The 17,707-nt window shown below is 56.0% G+C and overlaps 1 long non-coding RNA gene across 10 annotated transcripts in view; it reads left to right on the top strand.

The window, feature by feature from the left end:
- LOC103347871 (uncharacterized) overlaps positions 1–17,707 on the top strand; it is a 190,317-nt gene that overhangs the window by 27,191 nt on the left and 145,419 nt on the right. The window contains exon 3 of one of the 10 annotated variants that reach the window (XR_016236126.1): positions 9,012–9,814. The exons of 8 other annotated variants lie outside the window; for them this stretch is intronic. This is a non-coding gene — a long non-coding RNA (uncharacterized LOC103347871). Of the gene's footprint in view, positions 1–5,833; positions 6,912–9,011; positions 9,815–17,707 lie in introns of those variants that run through there. One more of the 10 variants, XR_016236125.1, reaches the window with a different exon arrangement.

A 17,707-nucleotide genomic window follows, 5' to 3' on the forward strand; every position in this document is an offset into this window, starting at 1 on the left:
GGGGACAGTGGATTTGGGGCCCCTGCAGAGGTAGAATGGAGCCTGCGGCGGCCAGTAAGCTCAGGCCAGGGCAAAGCTGAGCCAGAAGTTGAAGGCCACACTTCTTAGCATCTGCCTGAGACCTCGGCCTCAGGGGACTCAGCAGCCGTGCCCGGGCCGGCTCCCGCTTCTGCCGTGCGTCCCCAGGCAGAAGTGTGGGGAACGTTGGTCATGCAGATCACATCGAGGGTTGGGCCCTCCAGCCACTGCTGCTCCTGCTGGCCCAGGGGGAGGTGCACCTGAGCCCTTGGTGGGTCAGAGCCCTGAAGGTGAGTGCAGGGGCCGCTCTGGCTCCTGTCTGCCTCCTCCCTGTGCAGTGTGCCCTGCAGGGCCCTCTCGCTGGACTCTCCCGCACATGCTGTCTGAGCGCGGTCAGCCAGCTTCCTACCTGTGCGCACGCTAGAGCGGGTCTCCCAGACGGGCTGCGAGGCCGCTCTCAGGTGGTCTCACCTGGCTGCCCTTGGAACAGAATAGGAAGTACTCCATACTTGCCAGTCAGTCACAACCTGGGAGACTGGGACTGCGTCATCTCCATCTTAGTTTTTAAATTCTTTGTTCATTCGAGGCGAGAGGAGAATGCTACAATCCACTGGTTCACTCCCCAGATGCCTGCAACAGCCAGGCCTGGGCCAGGAGCCCCCAGCTCAGGCTAAGGGTCCCATGTGTATGGCCAGAGCCCAAGGATTGCACCATCACTTGCTTCTAGGGTGTGCGTTACTCAGGAGCAGAGCCAGGACTCGAGCCCAGGCCCTCTGATGTGGGATGCAGGTGTCGCCAAGCAGCACATTCGCTGCTGTGCTAACAGCGCCCACCCCCATGTCCAGCACAGCGATAAACAAGCCCAGAGGGCTGGCGTGACTTGCCCAAGGACACAGGCAGGAGGTGGCAGACTGGAACCCTGGCTGCGACTCATTTCACAGCCAGTGCTTCGAGCCACTGCCCGCTGGGCCTCGGAAGCCGCCTCCCGCAGCGTTTTGGGACTTTTGCCCCCTTCTTGGGAGGGAGGCGTATAGGACGTCCTTAGCCTCTCTCGGCCAGCGGGGAAGCTAGCAGGCGTGCAGGGCTCCCCATGCCCTGATGGGTACTTGGTGTGGAACATGGCTTGTGGATGACGGGTGTGCTTTGGCTGCAGTAGCTGAACTTCTTGGATGCCAGTGGTTTGTCACAGGGGCTCCTTGCCAAGCTCCCTGGCTCTTGGGGAGCTGATGATGCATTGCCTAGAACACCAAGAGACCTTAGCGTCTCCCTGGGCTCATGGGTTCCTTGGTCGGGCCTCTGTCTCCTGGGAGCTGCCTTCCCGGGTGGAACACCGGGCGTTGGATGGCAGGGTCTTGTGGGCTGGTGTGTGCAGCTCTGGTCAGGGTGGGCAGTGGGCTGCTCCAGGCTTTGTCAGCCAAACTGGACTGTTTTCTTGGATTTTGTGTTATATTTATTCACACTAATCTACTCCTCTTGCCTGTTTATACAACGCAAAGATCTAATAAAATGTATTCGGGGCTGGAGCAGATGAGGAACACTTTGGGGAGAAGCTGGCGAGGATCGAGGGTTTGAAATACCTAGCTGGGGTACACTGCTCCCCACGCCCAGGCCCTGCCTCTGAGGGCGCCCTTCTGCCTCCCAGAGCTGCAGGGGCCTTCCTGACACGGAGCAAGGGCGGGCGTCCTGCCCTCGGGCCGTGAGGGGTTTGCACACGTGCTGGCCACAGGCTGGAATCTTCCTGGCGGTGGGTGCTGGCACCGTGGCTCTTCCATGTAAGGCTCCCTGCGGAAAAGCGGCCGATTTCATCACTGCCGTGCCAGGACCCCGGATGCCGAGGCAGGGGAATGCTGCAATCTAAACATTTACATTCTAAAAAATGGGAATTCATCCGCTTAGATATAAATTAGCCAGGGCCTGACGGGTTTATTGCATCCTGGAATGCTTTCATGAGGCTTTCAGAGGGGTCCATGGTGCAGGCCCAGGTCTCCAGCTGGGGCTGCCTGTGGCATGCTCGTGGGGGGACCCCCCTGGGAGACAGGCAAGGCCCATCAGGGCTTGGGGTGTGAAAGGGGGAACGAGGAAACCGAAGGCGGCACCCTGAAGCACCAGCGTCCAGAAGTTCCTGGGGGAATGGAGTGGGAGGAGCCAGGGGCGGAGCCCAATCAGAGGCTGCGGACCGAGAGCCTGCTCCGGGATTTCGCAGCGTGTGTGTGTGTGTGTGTGTGTGTGTGATGTGACTTGTGAGCAGGAAGAGGGCACAGGAGCGAGTGAGCGTAGCAAGCGGTGACCAGGAGGGACGAGGCCAGCGTCTCCCTGGGGACTTCTCGGATCCGTCTCCGAGTGTCCTCTGGGGGCAGGGACTGGGTGTGAATCCAGCCGGGGAGGTGGCTGGCTCTGCTCCTGGCGCCTCGGGAGTGGGCTGGACAATCCCTGCTGGAGGCCGCCAGGGGTGGGCCGAGGTTCCAAGGAAAACTGGCTGAGTCCCGTGCTCGGGAGTGCCGAGGCAAACCACACTGCCTGAGCCACCTCGCGTGACTGCAGCCGGTTGTGAACTGACTTATCTCTGCTTCCCCTGTGGGACAAGGAGTCTGTAACACGTTAGGAATGAGTCAGGAGTGGATTTCAAAATTCTGTACCCAGAGAAACTTGTACACGGCATTTTAGTGAATGTTTGGAAGTACTTTGGAGTTGTAGACGCGCGTATCTGTGTAGACACATGGAGATAAGCATGGGACGCACGCTGAAGAGTGATCCTGGAGGAATTCGATACTGGTGACGAGAGCTGTGTAGCAGCTACGTTGGTCTGGTTTGGAGGGAACCTCTGAAGTCTCTTTCCTGGCAATGCGTGAGACTCACCTGCAGGGCTTGTTGGGACAGCCTGCTGGTCCCCACCCACCTGGGAGATTCTGATTCATTAGGTGGGGGAGGGTCCTGGCGCTGTGTGTTTCCCCCATGCTCACAGGTGAAGGAGCCACTGTTGGTGTGGGGACCCCGCTTGCAAGACTGCTGATCCAGAGAGAGACAGGGTGGACTCGGTCAGGGGACCCTGTAAAGGATTCCCCTGGGTCCAGGGACAGGTGGCTTCTGCCTGTGACGGAGTAAAGGGAGTCACTGGTTTCCATGGCAGCATTTCCTTGTTGTGCCTCCTGTAACCTGGGCAGAGCTGGGTGCCTGCCCCATGGAGGAGCGGCCGGCTCTGTGGGTTCACAGATTCATTGGGCAGGCATCTACCGGCGTCCACTCTGCGCCCCGCCCTGGGTGTGACGTGGTCTCAGTGGCAGGAGAGACTCTCCGGCAGGGTGGTTTTGGCACCATGGATGAAACGGGTGGTGAAGCTTCCGGGTGCCACCCGGGCATCCTGTACAGGAGGCTCTTAGCCCTGGGGGAGGCTGGTCAGCCTTGATGCCCACCCCAGCCCCAGTTCTGTCCCCAGGAACAACTGTGGGGAGCTGCTTTCTGTAGACCCTGTACCCCTCTGGGTGGTCAGCCGCTTCCCGTCCAGCCTGTAGATCATGGCTCACTCCCTGACCCGAATGTCTCGGCAAGCAGACTTCAGCCCTGCCCCCGCGGGGATGAGCCCTGCCATGCACTGACCTCTGTGGGACACACCATGTCCTCGTCTCTGTCTCCCATCCTCTTGCCACGGAGTGTGAACTCTAAGCTGGACTCTCGGAACCTGCTGGTGCTGGCCCCTCCTTGTGAAGAGGCGAGCCGTGAGCTTGGGTGTGGACAAGGAGGGGGCCTCTTGGGGTGCGGTTGGAGGGGATGCCAGGAGCTGAATCAGGCCTCCCAGGCCTTGCTGTGTGGTTCCAGACAAGTTCCTTCTTCTCTGTGGCTTCTGTGTCCCCGTCGGCCAAGTGCAGTGTGATGACGCCTGCCCCACCGCCACCTCTCACCCCTGACGGCCTCCCCCTACCTGCATGTGGACTGATGAGGGCGCCCAGCAGGAGAGGTAGACCTGCGTGAACCTGAGACTTGGGGATGTGTTAGGGGTGGGAGCCTTGCTGGGGAGGGGCATGGGGCACTTTCCCCGAGGTGCAGAGACAGACTGAACACCTAGGCCCATGTCCGCACTCTGCAGACTCGCTGGCTCCAGGGAGGAGGCCAGGCTGTCACCCACTCTGAGCGTGAGCTCACCTGGGGAAGCAAGAGAACGAACAGTGCCTGGCATCAGGCTGATTGGCACCTGCAGTGAGCCAGACCCTGCCCTACGGGTGAGGGTGGGGTGGGCGCTGTGGCACAGGGGATTGGGGCACCTGAGCCCAAAGCTGAATGCCAGCTTCAGTACTGGTTCCTGTGTTTCCAATCCAGCTCCCTGGTGATGCATCCTGGGAGTCAGCAACTGATGGCCCAAGTGCTTGAGCCCCTGCTCCCCACATGGGAAACTTGAAGGGGCTTCCAGCCTCCTGGCTTCAGCTTGGCCTGGCCCTGGCTGTTGATGGCATTTGGGGAGTGAGCCAGCAGATGAAAGATCTGTCACTCTACCTTTTAAGTAGAATAACTAAAAATCAAAACAGAGTGGATGCCAGTGACAGGGCCTGTCGGTAGCTTCGGGCGTCAGGCATAAGAGGAAATATGTTGGGAAAGGGATCCCACCTTCTTGGGCTCCTGGCTCCGGCAGGCTCGCCACTCAAAACTGGCTGGCCCGTGGGAGGCAGATGCAGATCCCGGGACTGCTCATTGGGCTGAGACTGTGAGGAAGGGGCGGTTTGGCTCTTGGGTGTTTGGGTAGTGTGTGTGTGCGCGTGTGTGTGTGTGTATTCATATTCTCTCTCTCTCTCTCTCTCTCTCTCTCTGGACAGAGAGAAAGAGATTGCTGATTCATTCCCCTAAAATCTTCAATGGCTGTGGTAGGCCAGGAACCAGGAGCTCCATCCAGGTTTCCACGTGAGTGGCAGGGCCCAAGTGCCTGGGCCGTCCTCTAGTGCTTTCCCAGGAGCGTGAGCAGGGAGCTGGCTTGGAAACAGAGCAGCCAGCCTGAGCTAGGGCTCTGATATGGGATGCTGATATTGTAAGCGGCAGCTTAACTTGCCACATCGCAAGGCCACCGGCTCTATCTGGGAAGTGTTTAGTTTTTAGCAAAGGACTCTTTACTCCTAGCTAAGTAGCAGTAATCTCAGAGATCCAGAGGTAACTGTTTGTAGTCCTTATTCTCGTTTCTTTAGATGTTTTCCATATTTCTCAATAATCTCATCTTTTCTTGATTTGCAATTTTAGCTGTGTTTAGACTTTGTGTTCTAGAAGGTGGGGATGGTGATGTCCCCTGCCAGGTCCCTTCTGACCAGGTAGATGACCTTTCACACCCCCCCCCCCCCCGCTCTTTCAAAGCCTTGCTGCTGGCATGATGTGACTGGGCAGACGCCACAGCAGAGCAGTGCGGGGCAGTGAGGCTATTTTTCTCCCTTATAGACTTGTTATTTTCTTTGGAATCAGACATATAATACCTGACTTTGTTTTAAAAAATAATTATTTGAGAGGGAGGGCAGCAGGGAGGGAAGGAAGGGGAAAGAGAGAGAAAAAGAAATCTCGCATCCACTGCTTCACTCCCCAAATGCCTGCAGTAGCCACGGCTGGGCCAGATCGCACGCAGGAGCTGGGAGCTCCATCCAAGGCTCCCTCGTGGGTGTTGGGACCCAAGTTCTTGAGTCGTCACCACTGCCTACCAGCGTGTGCGTTAGCCGGAAGCTGGAATTGGAAGCCGAGGCTGAAGTTGAACACGCACAGTGTGACACGGGTGTCCCAAGCGGCATCCCTTGCTGTGCCAAATGGTCACCTCCTGGTGTGCTTTCTTCATTTGTTCAGCTTTCTATTACAGGCGTCTCTCAGGACCAGCCGAGAATTGGTTCCAGGACCTCCGCCAATGTCAAAACCTGTGGATGCTCAAGTTCCTCCCAGAGAATGGCGCAGCATTCGCATGCAGCCTACTTTAAATCATCTCTAGGTCTGTTAAAGTGCCCAGTGCAATGTAAACATGATGTGAATAGTTGTCGTGCATGGTGTAAGGAGTAACGACGAGGAAAAAGTCCGTGCGTGTTCAGTGCACATGCAGTCTTTCTCCCAAATACTTTCCATGTGCGGTTGGTTGGGTGGCAGGTGTGGAAGCCGTGGACGACGAGGGCGGGCTGTGCTGGTCTCTCCTCCAATTCTGACGAAACTGGAAATATTTTCTGAATATGTTCAAACACGGCGGGGAATTGCTCCCTTGTTCTTTCTGTCGCGAGCGTGCTCTGTGGGCATGGCCACTCCCCTGGACCCTGCCTTCCTCACCATTCAGGGTCCCTTGAAGTCCCGCCTCCAGGATCTCCTAGGCTACAGTGGAGGCAAAATTTTGGAGATCTTGTATGTCTGGAAATATCTTTGTTTTACTTTTGTGCTTGATTGATGGTTTGGCTGAATCTAAAATTCCATGCTGAAATTGCTCTCCCTTAGAAACTTTGCCCCCGCCTCCCGTTGCCTGTTGAGCGGTCAGAAGCAGTTCTGTGTCCCAAGCCTTGGAATGTGACCATGTCCACACTACCCCACTACTCCTCGCTGGAAGATTTGAGAATTGTCCCTTACGTGCCAAGTTAGGGAAACTCACCCAGTGTGATTGTTGATAGAAGGTTCCGTGGGAGCAGTGTTGAGCTCAGCGGCTAAGATGCTGGTTAGGATGCCACATCTCATACCGAGTGCTCCGCTCCAGGTCCTCACTCCAGCTTTCTGCTACGGCCGACCTGGGAGGCAGCAGCAATGGCTTGAGGAGTTGGGTTCCTGCCACCCCTGTGGGAGTCCTGGATTGAATTCCTGGATCCCAACCAGCCTCGGCTGTTTTGGTCATTTAGGGGAGTGAACTGATGATTCGGAGCTCTCTGTGTGTATCTTGCTGCCTCTCAAATAAATAAATAAAAATTAGATTTCACTGTTTGGGGCATGCGTGTGCATGTTTAAGATCTGGTAATTTCTTTTCTGGGGTTTGATTTATTTGATAAAAGTTGCCCCATCCATTCTCTTTGTTTTCTCTCTCTCTCTCTCTCTTTTTTTTTTTTTTTTTTGATTTTTAAGAAAAAGTTGAACTCCCTGAAATAATCTTCTAATTAACCTTTTAATTTCCTCTTTGAATCGTTTTTCTTTCAGTACCAGTAGTTCTTAAACCTTTTTGTTTCAGGTCGTCTTTAATCCCAGAATTCCTTGACATTATTAACAAAATCATTGAGAATCCCAAAAAATGTGTATTTATAGGGATTATATCTGTTGATATTTATCACACTAGAAATTAATACTGAATAAAGATATTTGTTAATTGTAAATAATCATAGCACACTAGCATAAATAACTTTATGAAGGTATTGTCCAAAGCAAAAACTTATAGTAAAAATTGTTTCCTTTTTTTGTGATTCTTTTTTTTTTAAAGATTTATTTTATTTATTTGGAATACAGAGTTATAGAGAGAGGTAGAGAGAGAGAGAGAGGTCTTCCATCCACGGGTTCACTCCCAGATGGCCGCAATTGCCAGAGCTGCACTGGTCTAAAGCCAGGAGCTTCTTCTGGGTCTCCCATGTGGGTTCAGGGGCCCAAGGACTTGGGCCATCTTCCACTGCTTTCTCAGGCCATAACAGAGAGCTGGATCAGAAGAGGAGCATCCGGGTCTCGAACTGGCACCCATATGGGATTCCGGTGCAGGCCAGGGCGTTAACCCGGTGCGCCACAGCGCTGGCCCCTGTTAAACGTGTGGCTTAACAGAAGACAGCTGATGTCCAGGTAGTTCTGCATTTGATCTGTTGTGATGTGGTATCTTGACCTGATGTACGTGGAGAAAGCCTGGTTTCACTGAGATGCCTAGTTGGAAAAGAGAAAGAGTATTTTCACAGCTTCTCTGGGTGATGGTGGATATCCTCTGAGATCGCGCCAGGACTCAGCAGCAGCAAGTTCGTGAGGGTTACCTGTAGTGCAGCACTTCCCCTCTGAGTGCCTTTGTAGCTCTCGCCGGTCATTTGGAAAATGCTGGTTCTCTGAGCTGTACACGTCCTTCGGATGTTGACTCGATCTTTACATCATGTCACACAGTCAGCTTTGTAAATGTTGCCGCTGATCTCATCTGAAAAGTACACATTCGAGAGCTCTCAGGCCCGAAGTGGGAGAAGGGTTTCAGATTTTATCATGAATAGCAAAGACTATCGGTTGTTTGCCTTGCCCTGACAGGCTTACGCTGTGCATTTTCAAGAAAATAGCTGCCAGGTACCCCAGTCTGGTTTTTATTATTATTATTATTATTACTTTTAAGGTTTTATTTATTTATTTGTAAGGCATTTGGAGCTGGCATTGTGGCATAGTGGGTAAACCCTCTGCCTGCACTGCTGGCATTCTGTATGGGCACCGGTTTGAGTCCTGGCTGCTCCAGTTCCGATCCAGCTTGCTGCTATGGCCTGGGAAGGCACTGGAAGATGGCCCAAGTCCTTGGGTCCCTGCACCTGCGTGGGAGACCTGGAAGAAGCTCCTGGCTCCTGGATTCGGATCGGCCCAGTTCCGGCTGTTGTGGCCATCTGGGGAGTGAACCAGTGGATGGAAGACATCTCTCTCTCTCTGTCTCTTTCTCTCTCTGTGTAACTCTGACTTTGAAATAAATAAATCTTTTTTTTTTTAAAGGTATAGATACAGAGGGAGAGAGAGGGAAAGAGATCTTTCACCTGCTGGTTCACTCCCCACGTCGCTGCAATGGCTGGGGATGGACCAGGAACTCCATGTAGGTCTCCCAGTGGGTGGCAGGGGCCAAGCACTTGGGCGGTCTTCTGCTGCTTTCCCAGGTTTATTAGGGAGCTGGATTGGAAGTGGAGCACCTGGGACTCCAAGTGATGCTCTGATCTGGGATGCCAGTGTTGCACGTGGTGGCTTATCTGGCTGCGTGGCCACGCTGGCCTCACCCTGGTTTTAATAAGCATGATTGGCAATCGGGGTTCTCTGATGGCATGGCCAATTTGTCCTGTGCTCCGCTGGTCATACACATGCTTTTCTTGCAGGCAGCCCTGGATTGCATTTCAGGATTTTGTCAGCTAAAATAGTCAAAGGGATGTACTTGAAGTCTGGCATTGAACACGAGTGATAACCTTCACGGCTGCTTCGGGTCCACGCCGGGCTGTTCTTCGTTCTCGGTGTGCAGGGAAGCACAGAGTGGCCGCTCGTCCAGCTCGCCGCCCCCGCCGCCTGGAGGTCCACTAGGGCCCCGACTTCACCAGTGATCGCGTTGAACTGCCGGTGGCTGTGTCAACATCATGCAAAAGGCCCAGGATGGCTTTGTTGTCAGGACCTGACGCTCTTCATGGACCCCTCAGAGGGCTCTGGGGACTGTACTGGGTCTGAGTATCACACTGAGAACTGCGGTTCTAGAGCATGCTTTTGACTTCATCTTCAGCCTTCTATTGGTTTACTCCTGTTTTCACAGTTTTCTGAAAATCTTAGCATACTCTTTTGTTGCTTGTAGCCTTCAGTTCTTAGGTGCACTGCAGGTTCTTTTATTTCTCTGCGGATAGAAGTTGCAGGTTTCTCTGGAGTTTTCCTTGGCTTCCTATGCTGCGTGTTCCCTCCAGTCTTCCTAGTGTCTGGTGATTCTTGGTTTGTATTTGAGATGAGGCACCGAAATGCCGCCGGAATCTCTCCGGCGGGGCCGGGGGCTTGTTAGCCATTGAGCTTCACTGTCGCGTGTCTGGACAAGACCCCAGCTCTCCTGATGGGGACTCTCAGGAGTTTTCCAGGGGCTTGTGTCTTTCAGACAGGAATCGCCCAGTCCTTGCCTGGCGCACACACCCCTGCAGCCAGAGGAGAAGAGGGACTTGTGGGATTTTGCTGTTTGTGATTTTCACAGGGCCACCTGTTTTCAGAACGACACCTCCCCACACCTGTGTGTTCTGGGGGACGAGCAGTTGCCTGGGCAGCCTGAATACTTGTCCTGTGGAGTTTTCCGGCAGGGCCATTTTCTTCTCCGAGCCACCTCTGCCCTCACGCTCACCTGGCATTTCTTTTTTTTTTCTTTTCTTTCTTTCTTTCTTTTTCTTTTTTTTTTTTTACACGCAGAGTGGACAGTGAGAGAGAGATACAGAGAGAAAGGTCTTCCTTTGCCGTTGATTCACCCTCCAATGGACGGCGTGCTGTGGCCAGCGCACTGTGCTGATCCGATGGCAGGAGCCAGGTGCTTCTCCTGGTCTCCCATGGGGTGCAGGGCCCAAGCACTTGGGCCATCCTCCACTGCACTCCCTGGCCACAGCAGAGAGCTGGTCACCTGGCATTTCTAACTCTCAGGCCTCCCGTGCTTCTTGGAGGCTGAGCCAGTGCAGGCACAGGGGGCGGAGCGCTGGCACCCGGGTCTGTGTCACTCCCGGGTTCACTTGCTTGCTTCTAAAACAGTGTGGGCATCGCCCATCTGCTGCTGTTTGCTTTTCTTTTCTCTTGGTCCTTTCAGAGTGCAGTGAGCAAGCAGCTCTCTACCTTGCGTTAGGCGGGCAGCCCCAGGCAGCCCCTCTTCCTGGTACCCATGCTTTGTGGGATTCCCCTGCCTTGAGTGTGGGCAGGGTCCGTGGCTTCTTTCTCATTAATAGATACGGCGAAGGTAGCAGGATGTCCCTTCCGATGCGTTAGATAAGATTGCTTCGATGACGTGAGCAGCAGGGTGGGAAGCTCACATGGCACTGGGCAGGGGTGGCTGCCGGCCAATCAGCTCGCAGCTAAGAGTGGCTCCCCGCTCCCAGCTCCTCCCTCTTGCCCCACCCCCTCCAGGGGGCTGCCAGGGGCTGATCCAGTCCATAGCCTCGTGGGACTGGAAGAGTTCTGTACTTCGCTGTTTTCAGCCGTGGTATGAGGTTGCAGGCTTTGGGGCACCAATCTGTAGCTTTGAGAGGAGACCCTGAGGCAGTGGGCCCAGGGAAGCTGAGTCTCCTGACCCTTAGAAGCTGTGAGGTCTAAAGTTTTTAAGCTGTTGGGTGTGCAGCAATGGTTACGCTCCCACTGTGACTGTCATGGCCGGCGATGGGGCCACCGTGTGCACTGGAAGTTAGCACTCGGACTTTGGCCTTGTGTGCTGGTAGCCACATGCGTTGGAATATTTCACCGGAGCTCTGGGCAGGGGTTCTGCTGCTCAGGCACTCCGTCTATGATTTCTTCCAGTGGTTACAGAACACAGGAGCCTGGCAAGAGGGTTCTCAAGGGTTCAGGGCAGGTTCCATCTCTGGTTCATTCGTCCAAATGGCTGTAATAGCCAAGTCTAGGCCGGGCTGAAGCCAGGAGGCAGGAACTCCATCCTGGTCTTCCACATGGATGGCAAGGACCCCAATACTTGGGCCGTCTTACGGTACCTCCCTGGGCACATTAGCAGGGAGTGGGACTCAAACCTGCACTCTGATACGGGATGTTGGCGACACAAGCAGCGGCTTTATCCCACGTGCCACAAGTCCAGCTCCAGGGGACTGCTGCTCTTTAGGGGCCCTTGTGTCTGTTCTGGGGTGTGACTGAGGTCTGGAAACCTCCATTCCCGACACACACACTGTGCATCCCGTCCAGTCATGCCTGCTGCAGGGAGTCTCCAGCCCAGGTTGGTTTAACCTGAGTTGAGGGGTACTTTGCAAAATTGAATTTGAAACATTGGAATTTAAAGTTCAACTGGGGATGAGAGAGAATTACAGAATAAAAGACCCTTTCTTTTATGAGTGTGGTAGCTGTGCTGAGGGAAGCAGCAGGGCTGTGGCAGGTGCACTGGGCCGGCAGCCCGCAGTTGGCCACTCCTCTGTGTTCTGTGCTCAGCAGCTGGGTCACCTGGCACGGGTGATTGAGTCTTTCTGCCTTCGGTTTCATGCCCATTCACTCATTCCATCACTATGAGTGCCGGCTGTATGCCAGGCCCTGTGGGAGGTGCTGGGACTGTCGTGATGGACATGATATGAGTTTTGCTCTCAGGGGGCTTGATTTGAAGTGGGAATAGAGGGATCTGAGAAGTCTGGGACACCAGCTCTTGTCATCTGAGACAAGATGTGCAGGCACATTTTTTGGGTCCATTTAGTATTTTCAATTACTGAGATTAATTGCTGATACCAAAAAAAAAAAAAGATTTTTACCTAAATGTTCGGGTTTCTAAGATTGGGGATGGTCATGCAAGGTGGGTGTGGCCCACGTCGCTGTTCAGGGGGAGAGCACAAGGGAGAGGCCTGGAAGACTGTGTGTCTTGGGGAAGCAGCCAGCCCTCTGCGGGGCCTCTCTCGGCTGCGCTGGTGTTGAGATCCGCCCTGTGCACGCTTCTCTTCTTTGTGCTGCAGGTTCTCAGGATGCGAGTGCTGGTGAGGGACTGTGAGTGGGGTCCAGAGGACGAGGGGCACGGTATACAAGGGGCTTGAAAGAGTTGGTGGGGCCGGTGCTGCGGCTCATTAGGCTAATCCTCCGCCTTGCAGCGCCGGCACACGGGGTTCTAGTCCCGGTTGGGGCGCCGGATTCTGTCCGGGTTGCCCCTCTTCCAGGCCAGCTCTCTGCTGTGGCCAGGGAGTGCAGTGGAGGATGGCCCAAGTGCTTGGGCCCTGCACCCCATGGGAGACCAGGAGAAGTACCTGGCTCCTGCCTTTGGATCAGTGCAGTGCACCAGCCGCGGCGGCCATTGGAGGGTGAACCAACGGCAAAGGAAAACCTTTCTGTCTCTCTCTCTCTCACTGTCCACTCTGCTGGTCAAAAAAAAAAAAAAAAAAAAAAAGTTGGTGGGAAGTGGAAGTAGGAGATGACCAAGTTCTGCAGGAACTCTCTGAAGCCCTTGGTAGTTCTGGATCATCGAGGTCACCCCCACTTCTTAGGGCTGTTTGGAACAGCGGAGCTGGGCCTGAAGTGTCTGCCATGGGCAGGCTGTTCAGCCATCAGGATTGAGGGGTGGACTCTGCACCTGTGCAAGGCTCTGCACAACTCTCACCGTGTGCCTGGCTCCTTGAGGGCAGGAGTTAGGTTTGAGCATGCTCAGAAATGGCCATGGAATGGCTGTTGGGTGCAGGTGGCAGGGGTCTTGCTGGCCAAACAGCAGGTTCCTCCAGGATCTGGCGTCCTATTCCTCTGCTGTCTTGTAGCCCCAGGGACCCCCTTGTCTGGCGGGGACCCCTCTTCGTGGAGGGTCCTGTCAAAGGAGCCTCTCAGGAATGGCATCTTGGTGGGCTTGTGTGGACTCGGTGCCCGCCCCCCCCCCCCCAGCCACGCCTGGGGCGGCTCTCAGGAGGGCTGGGCAGTCTGGCCACTTATCTCACACCATTAGGCTTAGGGCAGTGCTACTAGCAGACAAAGCTCGAAGGGGATTAGGGGTAATTACCAGGCCAGCTCTTTATTCCCATGGTCTAATGGGCCCAGCCACTGTAATTGTACCTGCTGGTGCCGGGCTGCTCCCTCCCATGCAGAGGCCAGGCCCGGGCTGGGGTATGGGTCTTGGAGGGCAGGGCCCCAGGCTGGCCCACCTGCACACCAAGGGAGAGCCCAGCCAGGACCGGTGTCCCCTGGGGGGTCCTGGGAGCCTCCTCGCCTCATCATGAGTTGCCCGAGGGTCTGCAGCCCTTGTTGTGGGGGTGCTGCCTGTGGGGTGTGTGCGTGTGTCCAGAAGGCTGGGCATAGCGGGACAGGGTGCTAGAACGTGTCCTGGGGACTGCTTAGGCACGAGGGAGGGCTGGCGCTGTGCGTGGAAGGGGCGGTGCCGCGCACCAGAGCAGCCGGGGCTGGAGAGGCAGCAGTGGTCGCCCGGATGCAGCTGATGCTGTCCCAGCCCTGGAAAACCGGGGAGCTTTCTCTTCTCCAGGGAACCCCGTCTTCCTCTGCGGAACCTTGGCTTCAGCAAGGCTCAGGGGGCGTTCAGCAGGGGGCTTTTGCAAATTCAAACTGTGCATCCCTTTAATCCTTTCAGGGACCTGTAAGGTGATCTTGATGGTGATGTTTTTATTTCTTGGAATTATTTTTCCAGTCATTCGCATGAACTCGGAGCACCGTATCGGTTTTCCACCTTAAGTAAGAGGATTAAAAAGGTTGCATAATGCAGGGCCCGAGCTAAGTGCCGCGGCCCCAGCGCCCTGTCACATCGTGTAATTGGGAGTAATTGACAGTGTGGGGGTTGAGAAAGGTACAAACGGTGTTGGGGGTGGGGAGACCTCTGTGGGGCCTCGTTGTCCCCTTTCCCGGGGGTGCAGATGAGGCTGGGCTGGGACACTGTGGGCTGCCCTCCCTCGTGTGGGCTGGGTGCTGGCCCCTCAGTGCCATCCCTGGGGCCGTGGGGCTGCCCGAGGATGCTGCAGGTGCATGTGGGGAGGGGGCCAAGCCTGCCCCAGGGGGCAGCAGGGCCTGCTCTGCTTCCTGCTGCCTCCTCTCCGCCTAGGGCGTGGAGGAGTGCAGGGATCTGTTGGGGCTGACTGGGCCCTTCAGCGTCTCTGAGCTGACTGCTCTGTTAACCTTGCTATTACCTGATGGGGTGGGTGGGGAAGGGGTGTGTTAGAGCCATAGTTTGGAGGGGGCGGGGCGCCTTCTAGGGCTGCAGGTCTTGCCCTGTGGCATTTCTTGATTGCTTGGGCTCGGGTGCAGCACAGCAGTACCGCAGGGCCTGTGAGCGGGGGCTGTGTGGCAGGAGAGAGTCCCCAAGTGGGGCTGAAGTGAGGATGACTGGGAGTGGCCTGCCATGGCCCCCCCGGGGGGGGCAATGGAGGGGGGAACAAGAAGGCATGGAGCTCTTCCTCCAGGGATCCTGGCTGAGGGCTCTGAGCACTCCCTGGGGAGAGCGAGGGTGTGAGCGAGGGAATGGGCGGTGGCAGTCCAGGCAGGACCGCTGTTGGTCCTGGCCCCGTTCTCCATGGTCACCTCTGTCCCTGTAAGGGGAGGAGGGGTCCGGGCCCGGGGCAGTCGTGACCCCTCTGCCTACGCCAGACTCACCTGTAGTTGTGGAGGCAGAAGCGGTTGCTGGTGGTGAGCGTGGACGTAAGGTGTGGATCTGAGGACGTGGTCAGCGTGCTGCCCTTCAGAGCCAATCCCAAGTGCCTTGCTCCAGGCCCACCTGGTGCCACAACCCACGGGACTCCTTCACCCCAGGGCCAGCTTCCAGAAGTGGCCGTCTGCAGCCCAGCCAGGCAGGGCAGGTGCACCCAGCAGGTGTTCCTTCCCTGGCGGGCGAGAGGGCGGGGTTGGAGGTGAGCAGGGCTCATCGCTGCTCTCCAGGGGCCTGATGACCAGCAGGGAAGGGACAGGACACGTGAACCCTCGTGCGGGGCAGAATGGGCTGGGACCTGTACGGTGGCCCCGGCTCCTCCGAGTTCAGGTGAAGCTGCAGGCCTTGCAGCAGTGGAGACAACCTGGGCTTGTCCTGGGATCCCAGGTCTCAGGCTGCCTGACTCAAGGCCCAACACCACTCACAGGCCACTGCTGGCGGCGGTTCCATTTCTGGACCTTGTAGTTGTGTTTCTCTGTCTGGGTCCAAGACGATCAGGGAAGACAGGAAGGGTCTGCAGGGTCCCGAGGCACCTAGTCAGGATGCTCTGCTGGTCTGACGTCCTCCACGTCCTTAGCACCCTCCCTGGAGTCTCCTGCCTCGGGACTGGGGTGCCCGAAAGTGCGAGTGCGAATCCCCTGAAGAGGAGCATGTCAGCACTGTTCTTGGGGGGTGGGGTCCATTTTTACAGTTAGATTGAAATTGCAACCCTAATTAGATATTGGGGGTGGGGGTAGGTGTTCGGAGCAGTGGGGAGTTGCTGCTCAGGGGGCCCCACACCCCATACAGGAGGCCTTGAGTCTGAGGCCTGGCTCTGCTTCCCAGTCCAGGTTGCTGCTGCTGATGTCCTGGGAGGCACTGGTAAGGGCTGCAGTAATTTGGTCCCCGCACCCACTTAAGGGACCTGGACTGTGTTGTAAGCTCGTAGCTGGGCCAGGCTGCTGTTGTGGATGCTTAGGGAGTGAACCAGTGGCTGGGAGACATCCCTCTGTCTCACCATCTGTCCTTCAAATAAAACTTTGGAAAAGGAAATTTGATCGTATCTTTTTAAGAATGGAGATTGAGCATCAGAAATCTGCTTTGGTCAAAGTGAGGTGGGGTGTCGCTCCCCCTCTTCGTGGAGGAATGACACAGGACCCTGCGCTGTTCTTTTGTCTGCTCGGCCCTCCCCGGGTTTGCTGCTGGTTCTTCCCGGGTTGGCTACCGACCCTTCCACCTCCGTGGAAGGGCAGTTCCCCCTGCCACATTCCCCACTTCCGCGGGGGAGTGGCACACCGCCGGCCGGCTCTCTCGGGGGCTGCACAGGTGTTCCTTCAGATAGATGTTCCCCTTAGATGTTCCTGGTGCATGTTGTCTCTCTCCTCCTTTATAGTCCTCTTCCGCCAATCCCAACTCTGCTACCCACATGCCGAGTATGCTGCTCTCCTCCAATCAGGAGCAGGTCCTGCTGTTTATTGGTTGAACTGGAGGCAGCTGTGTAGAAGCTTACTCCTCCCCAGCGCCATATTGTGGGAGAGCAGGTGCATAGAATAAGTCTTAATTCCAGTAACAGTCTAGTCCGAGTTGCTCCCCACAGTGGGGGCCGAGGGCCTTGGCCTCTGCTCTTTCTGTCTCGTTCGGTGACTTCTCAGGTACCACGGCGCAACTTAGGGCTCTTTGGAGAGTGAGTTAAGCACCACTTTGCTGAGTCAGGCCCCGTGTGGGTGGAAGTGTGAGGACAAAACCCACGGCTCCAGAGTCGGACGGCCTGGGTTTGGTTCTTGGCTCTGCCGTTCACCAGCTGTGGAACCTTGAGCATGTATCTGCTTCCTTTTCCTCACCTGTGAAACAGACATAATAAAAAACATCTGCTCTGTAGGTTTGCTAGGAGGGTTAAATTCGTGTGTGGAACAGCAACCAGTGCACCTGCACTTGTTAACGGGAACTGCTGAGCCTGCAAAAGCCTAGCATCTAGAGAAACGCACCCCAGCAGAGAGAGCCGAAGCCACGGTGGATGCTAGGAGAGAGATCTTAAGAGGTTCCTCCAGGTCACTGGCCCTGGTCTTGTGGGTAGTGACCTTGTTCGCAGGTGAGTCACAGTGAGGATCTGCTCCTTCCCCAACTCTCTTAGCACTGAAGGTGAGCAGGATTAGTGAGGTGTTCAGTTGTGTCATTCCCCTGCCTCTGCCTGGGGCAGAAGGGTGGCTGGCTCACAGCTGGGGTTGTGGCCCAGCTCTGGTGAGAGCAGGGGCAGTGACCCAGCCCGGAGGCCTCTTAGGAGTGGCTGTGCACCGACAGGACATGAGGACAGATTCAGGAACATACCCGTGGGAGGGGACCATGGCCCCTTGCCCACCACCCCCATTGTCCTGCAGGAACAACTGGGCAATTGTGGGAAGGGACACCACCCCTGGTGTGCGGGCCCCCTTGGCATCTCCTTTTATGCCCATTGAACGGATGGTGTAGCTGGAGCCTGGAGGGTTGACTCAGGGCCAGCATCTGTGGTCCCCTGATGGTGCTCTGAGGCCCTGGCCGTCGGCAGGGGGTCCTCACGTTGGCCTCCGAAGGCATGATGGCCACAGTGGAGTGTGGGGCCAGAGGACTGGAGTCAGGTGCAGCCTGAGGAAGCGTTCTGCTTGCTCCCACACCCCCGGCCCCAGGGAAAGGTCTCCATCTGCTCCCCCTGGACCGGCACCTGCCCTAGTGCCCATGGCTCCATAGGCACTCAGAAGAGGTTCCGTGAGCCAATGAGTAGGGTTTGGAAGTGTT

The sequence above is a fragment of the Oryctolagus cuniculus genome, chromosome 6 (genome assembly GCF_051225735.1).
Source record: "Oryctolagus cuniculus isolate XC-2025 breed Fujian yellow rabbit chromosome 6, ASM5122573v1, whole genome shotgun sequence".
In the NCBI taxonomy this organism is placed as follows: Eukaryota; Metazoa; Chordata; class Mammalia; order Lagomorpha; family Leporidae; genus Oryctolagus; species Oryctolagus cuniculus.